Source organism: Carlito syrichta, unplaced genomic scaffold, assembly GCF_000164805.1.
Source record: "Carlito syrichta isolate Samal-C Ts95f unplaced genomic scaffold, Tarsius_syrichta-2.0.1 Scaffold312077, whole genome shotgun sequence".
In the NCBI taxonomy this organism is placed as follows: domain Eukaryota; kingdom Metazoa; phylum Chordata; class Mammalia; order Primates; family Tarsiidae; genus Carlito; species Carlito syrichta.
In genome coordinates this window covers 504,216-515,736 of record NW_007256173.1, presented here as the reverse complement: position 1 = coordinate 515,736, position 11,521 = coordinate 504,216, and the positions used below count along the sequence as shown (strand labels likewise).

At 42.3% G+C, this 11,521-nt stretch overlaps 1 pseudogene; it reads right to left on the bottom strand.

The window, feature by feature from the left end:
- Window positions 1–5,786: 5,786 nt before the first annotated feature.
- On the bottom strand, window positions 5,787–6,131 carry LOC103272031 (annotated as a pseudogene).
- Window positions 6,132–11,521: the final 5,390 nt, after the last annotated feature.

Here is an 11,521-nt window from a genome sequence, read left to right as displayed (position 1 = left end):
GCTCCTGGGGGATCCGCAGAATGGAGCCCAGTCTGTCCTAGTCTTCCTCATATGTTCCATGGTGGCCCAACCCATAAAGTTGTCTGCAGGTGTTTGGTGTCATCCCCGGATCTTCTGGCTTCTTCCTCCTGGTGGTGGTCCAACCGACTAAGGAGGTTTATTCTTCCAGCAGTTTTCACCTACTATGTGCTGGGTATAGTCACCTTTCCAGTGGTCCTCTTGGTAGCAGTAGGCACATTGATTTCTTCCCAGTTTCTGACCCATTAACATTTTGGTATGGTCCTGGCATTATCTCTGGCTGGCTGTTGGGCTGTGCTCTTCCCCAACCCTAGCCTCAACCTTGGCCTCATCTGTATTGGGCAGGTACCTGGCATCCTAACAAGGCTGCAGCGAGTAAAGTAGCCTTTTTCTTCAGTCTCCAGTCAGCTTCTTATTGGACTTCCTGGTCTCAGTTGATGAACATCTTTGCCACAATTTCCAGCAACTGACTGGTGTTCATTCCAGCGAAGCCCTCTAACTTTTTTAGTTTGTGTCAGATGTCTCCTTAAGCTTTTCTGACAAACAGTGCATTCACCATTCATTGATTTTCAGCTGTCTCTGTGTCAAAGGGAGTGTACAGTCTGACAGCCTCATAGAGTCTTTCTTAGAAATGGCTTGGGCTCTCATTGGATCCTTGGAGCACTTCTGAGATTTTTCTCATGTTCATGGCCTTTTCCCCTCCTTCCTTTATGCCTCCTAAGAGGGCTTTGTGGTACCATTTGAGCATCTGTAACCCCTGGTTACTGTTGGGGTCTTCTTTGGGGAAGTGATTTTGTGCATATGCCTGTGCATTGAGCACTCCCACCGGGGCATATTCTTCTAACCATTTCAAGACTCCATGAGTAATTCTCCAATGTGTCTCAGTATTGAATAACATTAGGAGGAACTGGTGGCAATCAGCCCAAGTTGGTTTCTGGGTCTGGATGATGGATTGCATCAAGTCAATTATAGCCTGGGGCCTCTCAGTAAATGGTGGTGTATGATTTTTCCAGTTCAAGAGATCAGTGATGGTAAATGGCTGATATATGGGCATGCGTTGTCTTCCTTGGATTTGTCCATCTGGGTGGTAATAGAGGAGTCCCCAGGTCTCTCTCAGTGGCATCTAGAGGGCACCTGGACATCTGCTGAAGTAGAAACCAGTCATTGGCTCCTGTTGCAATTTTCTGGGCAGTGTGCAGGATTAAGGTTGGAGGCTCTGGGGTAGCCATAGTCAGGGATTTATCAGGCGGTCATGCAGAAAGACTGAATTTTAGCACACACATTGTCTGCAGTGGGGCCATGGTGGTGGCCAGAGCTGGGGGTGCAGGCAGCAATGGGGGGCATAAGGGAGTCTCTTCTGTTTCGTCAGTCAGAACAAGCTTGTTTGGTTTGGGCAGGCACTTGGAAGGAACCGACTTAAGTGCCATCATAATTTTGCAATTTTCTTCCCAGCAAGTTCTTAGTGAAGATGAACGAGCAGACTGCATCTTGCCAACAATCAGTGTATAGGAACTGATCAGGGTGGCCGGGGTCTGGGTTTCCTATGACAATTCTACATAGCTTAGAGACTCTTCTTTTATCTAATGACTCTTCTGTAGGCCATCCCACCCCAAAAGAAGGGCAATCTATTTCACAGAATGTTTGGAGCTCTCTCTGAGTCAGTTTCACACCATAGTCTCTTGAGTAACCTTGGTGAAAAATTTTCAACATACATTCAAGGAGGGTGTTCTTACTTTGTGTTCCACCCATCTTCCTCCTCTTAGAAGGCACCAGTCACTCACAGAACAAGGAAAAGGGGATGAAATAGGCAGTCACTCTGTCTGTCTCTAGCCGTACTCCTCACAGAGATATTTCAGATACCTCTTAGCAATTGGTGGGTTGGTATAAACCCCCAACCCAGACCAGCCCTATTATGGGGCTGGGATCATCTTCAGCTGTATGAGGTTGCCACCAGCTCAGATTAGGACTCAGCACTCACTTTGGCCCTTTGTTTGGGTCAAAACCCTTCCACTGTCTGTCTCATTCATACACAATCACACAACAACTCCAACTCTCTACCCAATACCTTGGAGTCTATGGTTTCGTCACAGGACAGTGTTTCCTTCCACTGCCTCTAACACTTTCCTTTAGATTTGAGACTATTAGTGGAATCCAGGAGTTGATCAGGCTCCCCTTCTGTCTCTTAAGGACAGGCCTATTCCATGTAACCCCAGTTCCTACCCTTTCCATCAGGCGCTGGTTCCTGTGCCTCACTGGGTTTGTTGTCCTTTCGGGATGCCTTGCCCCAGCATGCTGGGAGGGCTTCTCTCCTATGGATTAATTGGTCCATTGGCACCAGGTGAGTTTACCTCTCCCATTGCCCCAGGGGTCATACTCTGGTAACAAGGGAAATGGAAAACACTATCTCCTAACTCTCCACTTTCCTAGTCAATGCACCAAGAAATGTTGTGGGAAAACAAATCTGAGAGACTGTCACACTGAGGCTGGTAAGCAGGAAGCTGTGTTTATTTCTGGAATGCCAGTGTTTGATCCAGCGGACTCCAGTTGCAAAGGCTGGGCCCCAATCATAGTTCAGGCTTCAGCTTTTATGTGTTTTACACTGGCTTTTGTACTTTCTGTTCCTTTTCTTTCTCTCTGTGATCATTCTTCCCAGAAATACCTTGGCCTATTTCAACCTTCTGATTTAGGTCTCTCTTTAAATGTCACCTCTGAGAGGGGCTTTTTCTGGTCAAGCTGTGATGGCATGCTGACATTCTATCTATTTTTGTGTGTGTGTGATATTATTTTGATATTTGATTCTCAGAATTTTTAAACATGTTATGTTTCCTAAAATAAACTTTTAAGCCTGGCATTGTGGCTCACACCTATAATGCTAGCATTTTGGGAGGCCAAAGTGAGAGGATTGCCTGAGTCTAGGGTTTCGAGACCAGCCTGGGCAATTTGGCGAGAACTCATCTCTACAATAAATAAAAATTAGCCGGGTGAGGTGCCACATGCCTATGGTTCCAGCTACTTGGAAGGCTGAGGTGGAAGGATCACCTGAACCCAGCAGGTTGAGGTTATGGTGGCCATGTGAATACCACTGCATGCCAGCCTGGGTAACAGAATGAGACTCCACCTCAAAAATAAAAATAAATAAATAAATCTTTTAGATATACTATGTAAGACAAACTCATATTCTAAGTTAATAATGTAGTATTCTAAAAGTAGCTCCAAAATTATTGCAAAATGATCTCATCAAGGTACTTACTATCAGATCATGATGTGGGTCAGCAGCTCCCCACAAACAACCTTTCCTTGTAGACACTTCCAGTTATTACTCTTTTCACCAAATTAAGTACTGTCTTGACTTCTAACACCATAGATTTGTTTTGTTTGTTTATATATTGGAATCATATAGTAAGAACTTATTTGTGGCTTTTTTTTGTGTGTAGTTGTTGGATAATTCCTCTGCTGTATAGTTATACATTGTCTAACAATACCACAGACTATCTCTTTATTTTATAATTAGTGTACATTTGGATTATTAACTTTTCAGCTATTACTAACAATGCAGTTATTATAATTCATTTATATGTCTTTTACATATAAGAAATATACCAAGCCGGGCTCGGTGGCTCAGCCTGTAATCCTGCACCTTTGGGAGGCTGAGGTGAGTAGATTGCCTGAGCCCGCGGGTTCGAGACCCGCCTGGGTGGCGAGACCTCATCTCTACAATAAATCAAAAAATCAGCCGGACGTGGTAGTGCATGCCTGTAATTCCGGCTACTCGGAAGGCTGAGGCGGAAGGATCGCCAGAGCTCCAGCAGGTCGAGGCTGCGGTGGCTGGGAGCGGCCACTGCACTCCAGTCTGGGCGACAGAGTGAGACTCCAACTCAAAATAAATAAATAAATAAATAAATAAATAAATAAATAAATATTAAAAAAAGAAATATACCATACAGCATATGGTTCACATATTTATACATCTGTTGGCTTACAATTAGGAGAGGAATTGCTGAGACAAAGGCACTTGTGGTTAGCTATTATACTTATCACAGATATAGTCCATAAAGTAGTTCATTAATTTATTGTCATTAGCTATGTGTAAGAATTCCCATTTCTTCACATTTTTTCCAATATTGATATATACAGGCTTTTAAAACTTAGTTATTTGATGTTTCTATAATGAGGTTTTTTTTGAGGAAGACAAAATTTATAGGAAACTGAAAAACAAATGAGCGGAGTGAGGTATATTTGTGGTAAAGGACATAAAGAACACACAATGTATCTTAAAGAATTCTCATGGACATTATGACCTATCAAATCAAAGCAATATCTAACAACAAAAATGAATTCACTTGGGGAAGAGAAGTATGAAAACATTCCATTGCTATCCAGCAGAACTTGACGGAAATGTTCTGTATATTTGTGCTAATACAGACTCTATCAGACACACAAATACTCAAAATGTGGCTAATGCAATGTGGGAAATACATTTTTAATATAATTTAAATTTAAATAGCTACATGTGGCCCGGACTGGTGGCTCCTACCTATAATTCCAGCACTTTGGGGGGGGGGCCTAGGTGAGAGGATTGCCAGAGCCCATAGGTTCGAGACCAACCTGGGCAACTTGGTGAGACCTCATCTCCACAATAAATCAAAAAATTAGCCAAGTGTGGTAGTGCATGTCCGTAGTTCCAGCTAGTTGGAAGGCTGCAGCAGAAGGATCATCTGAGCCCAGCAGGTCGAGGTTGCGGTGGCCTGAGGGGGCCACTGCACTCCAGCCTGGGCAGCAGAGTGAGACTCTGAATCAACAATAAATAAATAAATAAATAAATAAATAAATAAATAAATAAATAAATAAATAGTCACACTTGACTAGTGGCTCCTAATTGAACAGTGCAGTTCTAATGCCTCGTGGGTCAAAGTCAGTGGTTTCTTTCTGGTGCTTCTCTAATCATTGCTAAAGGATTCAGAATTAGTGTGGAAAGGGGAAAGTTCTAAACAGGTTTGGTCACTTAAACAAAATCTGTAATTCTTCAGTGCTTCTGGAGGTAGCGGACAGCATGACCTGCTGTTGTGAGGTGTAGGAGGGACCGATTCTGGGGAAGGTCTCAGAGGTGCTTCCAACTCTGACTAATGTCAGCGAGAGGAAAAGGCCTACAGTTCCACAGAATCTGAGGTTTGGGGCTTCCTTGGGCCATCTGGGAATGGACATCACCACTGTGGAGATGGAGGTGGGATGCTCATTTCCAGATGGGGTTTCCAAGTCAGAAGAGGACTTAGAAGTGCTTGAACCTGAGGGCCCTTTCTGGCTACCTGCAGGCTGCACGGGCCCTTTCTTTTTTGTGATTAAGAACTTGTTCTTGCTTGTAAACACTTTACCGGGATTCAGCTTATTCACAAAGGAGTCACTTTCTTCAGTGAGCAAGTTTGTGTTGTAGGTGATGGGTTTATACGTGTTGACCCATTACTTGATCTGTGGGCTAATACCATAGCTGATGAAGGCATACTGCCACTGGGGCAGGCCCAGGTGGGTGATGAGCAGGTGATAATAGGTGGTAAAGGTATCTGTGAGAAAATGCCAGTATAAGGCACGGTCCAGGAACCAGATTTCAGTGTCTTGAGCTAATGCTGATTTTTCACTTTTTGTAGACAAGCCAAACTTTTCCATTCCCATGGCATGAATCCAGCTCAAATATCACATTGCAAGAGTCAAAAGTGAAACTTCTCTGGTTGATCCTCACTGGCTTCCTGTGTATCATCCTCCAGGTCTCCTAGAGCCTATGTATTAGGAAGAGTATTCATGGAAGACTGGTTGAGCTGAGTCAGTTTTAAGATGCTGTTAATTGCCATGTTGCCCAGTGGAATGATGTGCTCATCCAGTTTCACACTCCATGTCACGTGGAAGCCATTGGTCATCAGACAGAAGTTCTTCACATCCTCAGGTATTACACAGTTATCTTGTTCCCATGCAGAAATCATATGACATTCAGCAGATGCCTTTCTACGATGGTCACCTCTGACACCTGGAAAAGATTCCAGGATACAGGTGTTGCCCAGGGTCCGCCTCTCCAGGTATGGCTTGCTACAGCCCAGCAGCAGAGGTGGTCCCTCCTCCTCCTCCATGGCTCGTCTCAGCGCCTCCTGTAATGAGGTTTTAATTTACATATTTCTGAGGACTACTGAAATCAAGTCTGTATATAGTTTGCCATTAAGTGTAATAGTCTCTCTAATTTTTTTAGATAATCAGTATCAGATTACAGAAAGTTCCTTTTTATTTCTATTGCAAAACTTTTGATTTTTAAAGAAAAGCATGAATACTATTATCAATTTAACACTACTTCAAAAGTCATAATATGTATTTCTTTTGTGATAAAAAATGTATCGAATTGCAATGATGGATTTTCAAATGTTTAAACAAACTTTTAATTCTGGGATAACTCTATTTGGTTGTGTTTTATTCCATGATATGCACTATACATTTTGCTAAAGTTTATTTTAAAGCATTTTTAGATCTTTATTTTTTGTTATGTCCTTGTCTGATTTTGATAATTAGGATACTCTGGCATTCTAAATTATTTTGAAAGGCTCAATTGTCTAATATTATCTAGAATAATTTTTGAAATGTTGATTTATTACTTTCCTAAGTATTTAAAATTATTCATTCATGAAGGCTTCTGGACTGAGAGCTTTTTTTGTGGAAAGTTTTAACATTTTTATCAAAATCTCAATTACAAGTTTTAACAGTTTCAATCATGATTCCTTTTTAATGAAAATTAAGAAATTCAGGTTTCAATTACTTCTGTGTCCTTGTGTACTTATATGTTTTAGATTAATTTTTACATTATATAAAACTGTATTTATATAGTTGCAAATACTATAATGTTATAAAATTGTTTAATGTCTGAAAACTCTTTAGCAATGTCCTTTTTTTATTTCTGATTTTTTTTTTTTTTTTTTAGAAAGTAGGATTTATTAAGAGGACAGAAAAGCTCCCCCAGTGAGAGGGGACCCAAGAGGGTTGTCCTATTTTTCTTGATCCATCTTGCCAGAGGTTTATAAATTTTGTTGGGTTTTTAAAATAACCAGTTTTATTTTATCATCTTCATTTTTATATTTACATTGTATTAAACAATTTATTCTTATAGTCATTATTACTTCTGTCTACCTTAATTTATTATTCTCTTTTAATATCTTAAGGTGAAAGAAGACTACCTAAGATGTCAAACTTTTATATATTTTGTCATTAAGTGTAATATCCTTTATAGATTTTTTAAAAGATAATCACCATCAGATTAGATAAGTTCCTTTTTAGTTCTAGTTTGCAAACATTCTATGTTTTTTAATATCATGGATGAATACTAATGGATATTATTTAATATCATGAGTGGATACTATCATGAATAAATTATTGTTTATTAGACATTTTCCTTTTTTAAATACATGTATATTTTATGCTCTACCTTCCTTTTTAATCACAATTTTAGCTGTGTTTCATTTTCATTATTATTCAGTTAGAGATATTTTTAAATATCTATTATGATATTTTTCTGAATCTCAATGACTTAGAAATGCAATTCTTTATTTTTAAAATTTGAAAGTTTAAAAATAACCCTTCTTCTTTCTTTATCTCCTTTTAACCTTCCTCCTTTTACTCTTCCGCCTCTTTTTTTTTCCTTCTTCTTCTTCCCCCTCTCCTGTGTTTTCCTCTTCTCCTTCTTTTTACCCTTCTCTTTTCCAACCTCCTTTCCCATGATTTCTAACTTAATTCCAGTGTGGCCACACAGCATGCTCTGTGTGACTTGAATCTTTTAATATTTGCTTAGTCTTGGTTTATGACCAGGCATATGTTAAATTCTGGTAGCTATTTATTTTTTTAAGTAAACAAGTGTGGGAGTAAATTTACTGAACACTAGGTTCAAAATCATGGAGGTATGAAGAAATATCATCTATTAAGAGTATAGAGTATTAACTGATAAAATGTGGAGTATCTCGGGGGTGCTTGAAAATAGAGAAAAAAATTGTTAATGTGTTGATCAGAAAATGTTTTGTGTCTTTTCAAAATGTTTCCTTTGAGCACTTTTCATCCAGGAAAACAAAGCAAGTTGCTTGGGTGAGATTAGGTGAATAAGGAGGGTGAGGCATGGGGGTCATGCCGTTTTTGGCCAACAATTGCTGAATACTCAGCATGCTGTGAGCAGGTGAGTTACCCATTATGAAATAGACAAACATGTTGAAAGAATTTCCATTAAAAAAAAAATTAACTGAATCCGAACACAGTCTCTCACAACAATACTAGCTGGTACACTGATACCAATGGGTTCCTTGAACACTTACCTAGCAGGGGAAGACAATACTACAAGGGGCCTACCCTCCTGAATTTGAATTGGCAAGCCATCTGGAGGAAGCCAAAAGGGCCATAACAGTGGTCGGGAGAAGGGAGGTCCCTGCCTAACTATTTTTTCTTCTCACAATATCTGCTCTGTAAATAGTTTGCTTAAGTACCTACTACCACCAGAACCCTCTACTAAATGCACCCAAAAATGTAAATTGCATGTACGTGGAAATGTAAATCTGATATAAGGCAAAGCTCACAAGCAGACTGCGCCTCCAGGACGTAGGTAGGCGTGAGCCCCTGGGCCTGCTGGCTTAAATAAACGTGTGTTCTCCTCACATTCTAGGAGTGCTGCTCATCTCTCAACTGTGAGAATCAGCTCTGCTGCAACATTTTGGAGGCCCCAATGAGGATGACCACCAAGGCCCATTAAGGCCTGGTGGGCATGCCAGGGGATGAACAGGGAAGTGCACACCCGACAGTATTCCGGGTCCTTTGCCCCTCATGAGTCAGAGGCCCCTTCAGCTCCGGTGAGGCCATGCTGTTCCCAAGGAAGGTGAGGACTAACACTTCTGAAAGACATCTTAGGTAAGAAACTCTGGGGTAGTCAGTTCAGGAAACCAGAAACTGGTAGACAAGGAGGGATTGATCACCCTTGGGAAATTTCGGCCCTCTGTTAGGGTTTAAATACAGACAGGATTTAAAATGGGAATGTATTAACCTCAAACTGAAAGTGTATGAATGAGTGAGTGAATGGTGGACCCAAGAGGTCCATTGCGGCATCTGATTGGGCCCTAACCTGCATCACCGTGAAGATCTCATAATCTCATACAGCTGAAGATGGTCCCAGCCCAAGATAGGGCTCGTCTGGGTTGAGGGTTTGTACCAACTTGCCAATTGCTAAGAGGCATCCTAAATTCCCTTCAAGGAGGTGGCCAAGTGGCCAGGCGGGTACTGTGAGAAAGTGCTGTGAGTGTATTTATGGCTCCATGACCTTTAGGTTATGGAGTCTGAGTGCGCCCCAACCTGCAGTACCCTGAACTGTTGCAACAGCTTAGTGGAGATTCATTGTCCTCACGGACTTTGACCAGGTGCGGGGTTTATTCAGTACTCCTATGCTAAGATGTCCTTAAGATTCCACAAGGAATTCGGCCAGGCAGGCACCTGAGTGAGGTCCAATTTTACTCAGACACCTCCTATTGCATCTTCGTTCACGGTTTAGGCACATATAAAATGGTGACATCCCAGTCTAAAGTCTGACCTACTGCCCTTTCCTGCATATTGTGCAATTTTCATGCAGTCTTCTCCAGAGATTATGTATTAAAGATGAAGTCTCAAAAACTCCGAAAACTTTGTGAACTTGATTGGCCCTGGATGGAAGGGAGCTGGCCACCTGAAGGCACCCTGGACATTCAGACAGACAGCCTAGTCTGTAATATTGTCATCAGTGATCCAGGCCACTCCAGCCAATTTCTCTATATTGACATTTGGCTGACCCTTGTTCAAGAGTCACCTGGCTGATTGAAGTTCTGCCTTCCAAAATTCTCCCTGAAGGCCAGCCCTGTCCTCCTGGTTGCAAAAACTCCTAGACAACCAATCCCCCTGTCTCCCCATCTTTGATGATGCCTCCAAGTTCCACCCACCACCACTGCCATATTGTCCACTCCCGGCCTCTGCCCCATCACCAACCTTCACACCACCACTTTCAACATCGCCTCCAGCAGAGTCACCTACTCTGTCTGCCAGTCTTTCCCCAATAACCAACCTAGTCCTCCCAAGCCCAACCTCTTCACTGCCACCCATTTTTTCTCTGCCACCCATCTCCTCTAGCCTTCAACCTACTCTTCTCCTCAAGCAAACAGGACATATCTGCCCCCTCACAGAGTCTGACACTGTTCCACCATCTACTCTGCCTGCCCCTGCCATGCTCCCCCTGCAAATCCAGGCCATATCCATTCTGCCACAACCTGATGGGTCCTACATCCAAGGCCCATGGACCTTTTACCATCAACCTTTCAGCACCATGGACCTACTCAACTGGAAACATCACATGCCACTATACAGTGAAAAGCATCAAGCTACGATTGACCTTTTAGGATCATTCATTCAAATCCATCAACCCACCTGGGATGACTGTCAACAGCTCTTGGCCACCATCTTCAACAGTGATGAGCAGGGGTCCTGCGAATGGGCTCAAAGTCAAACCTCAATTAGGGACGTTGGACCCAACCACATGGGCTAATCAGATGGTACCAACAGAATGCCCCAGCTTGGACCCAATCACTGAACTGAGCCACCCATCTTTAGAGCAGTATGGAGAAGCTATCTTCCAAGGGACATGTGCTGGGACCCATCAGGCTACCAACCTTTGCAAAGTGACCAGAGTTCTCCAGAGGGCTGACGAAAGCCCTGGGGACTTCTATGAACATCTATGCAAGGCTTACTGGGTCTATACACCTTTTGACCTGGCAGCCCATGAACACTGCTCTATGGTCAATTCAGCTTTTGTCATGCAGTCCTACCCAGACATTGGGAAGAAACAATAAAAACTGGACAGTTTTGTTGGTATGAATGCTACACAATTATTAGACATAGCAGCCAAAGTTATGGCTAACAGAGAAGAAGTCAGTAAAAAGGAGACTGACAAAAGAATGCGCACCAAAGCTGCTGTAATGGCCTCAGCAATGGTCACAGCCCAGGGACTAGAGGAGCCAAGCCCAACTCCAAAAGTCAGAGACACCCCCTGAAGAAGGACCAATGTGCATACTGCAAAGAATTTGGTCATTGGAAAAATGAATACCCAAGGTACTAGCTGGGTCCTAGAAAGTTCATTCCTCAAGACAGGAGGAAAGAAAGAAAACAGGAAGACACCCTTGTCTTATACCCAAGAGATGAGAACTTGAATTAGGCCAGACTGGGTTCCATTCCCATAGGCCCCCAGGAGCCATTGGCCTCATACAATTTAGGGACCAGGCTTTAGACTTCATTCTAGATACCAGGACAGCCATTCAGCAGTCAATACCATTGTGGCACCACTCACAAGAGAAACTTTGACCATCGTTGGAGCTACAGGGGTCCCAAGAGACTATAAACTCTGTAAACCCCCGGAATGCATTATAGGGGGCCACAAAATCAGGCAGCAGTTTCTATATTTGCCTGATTGCCCGACTCTACTTCTAGG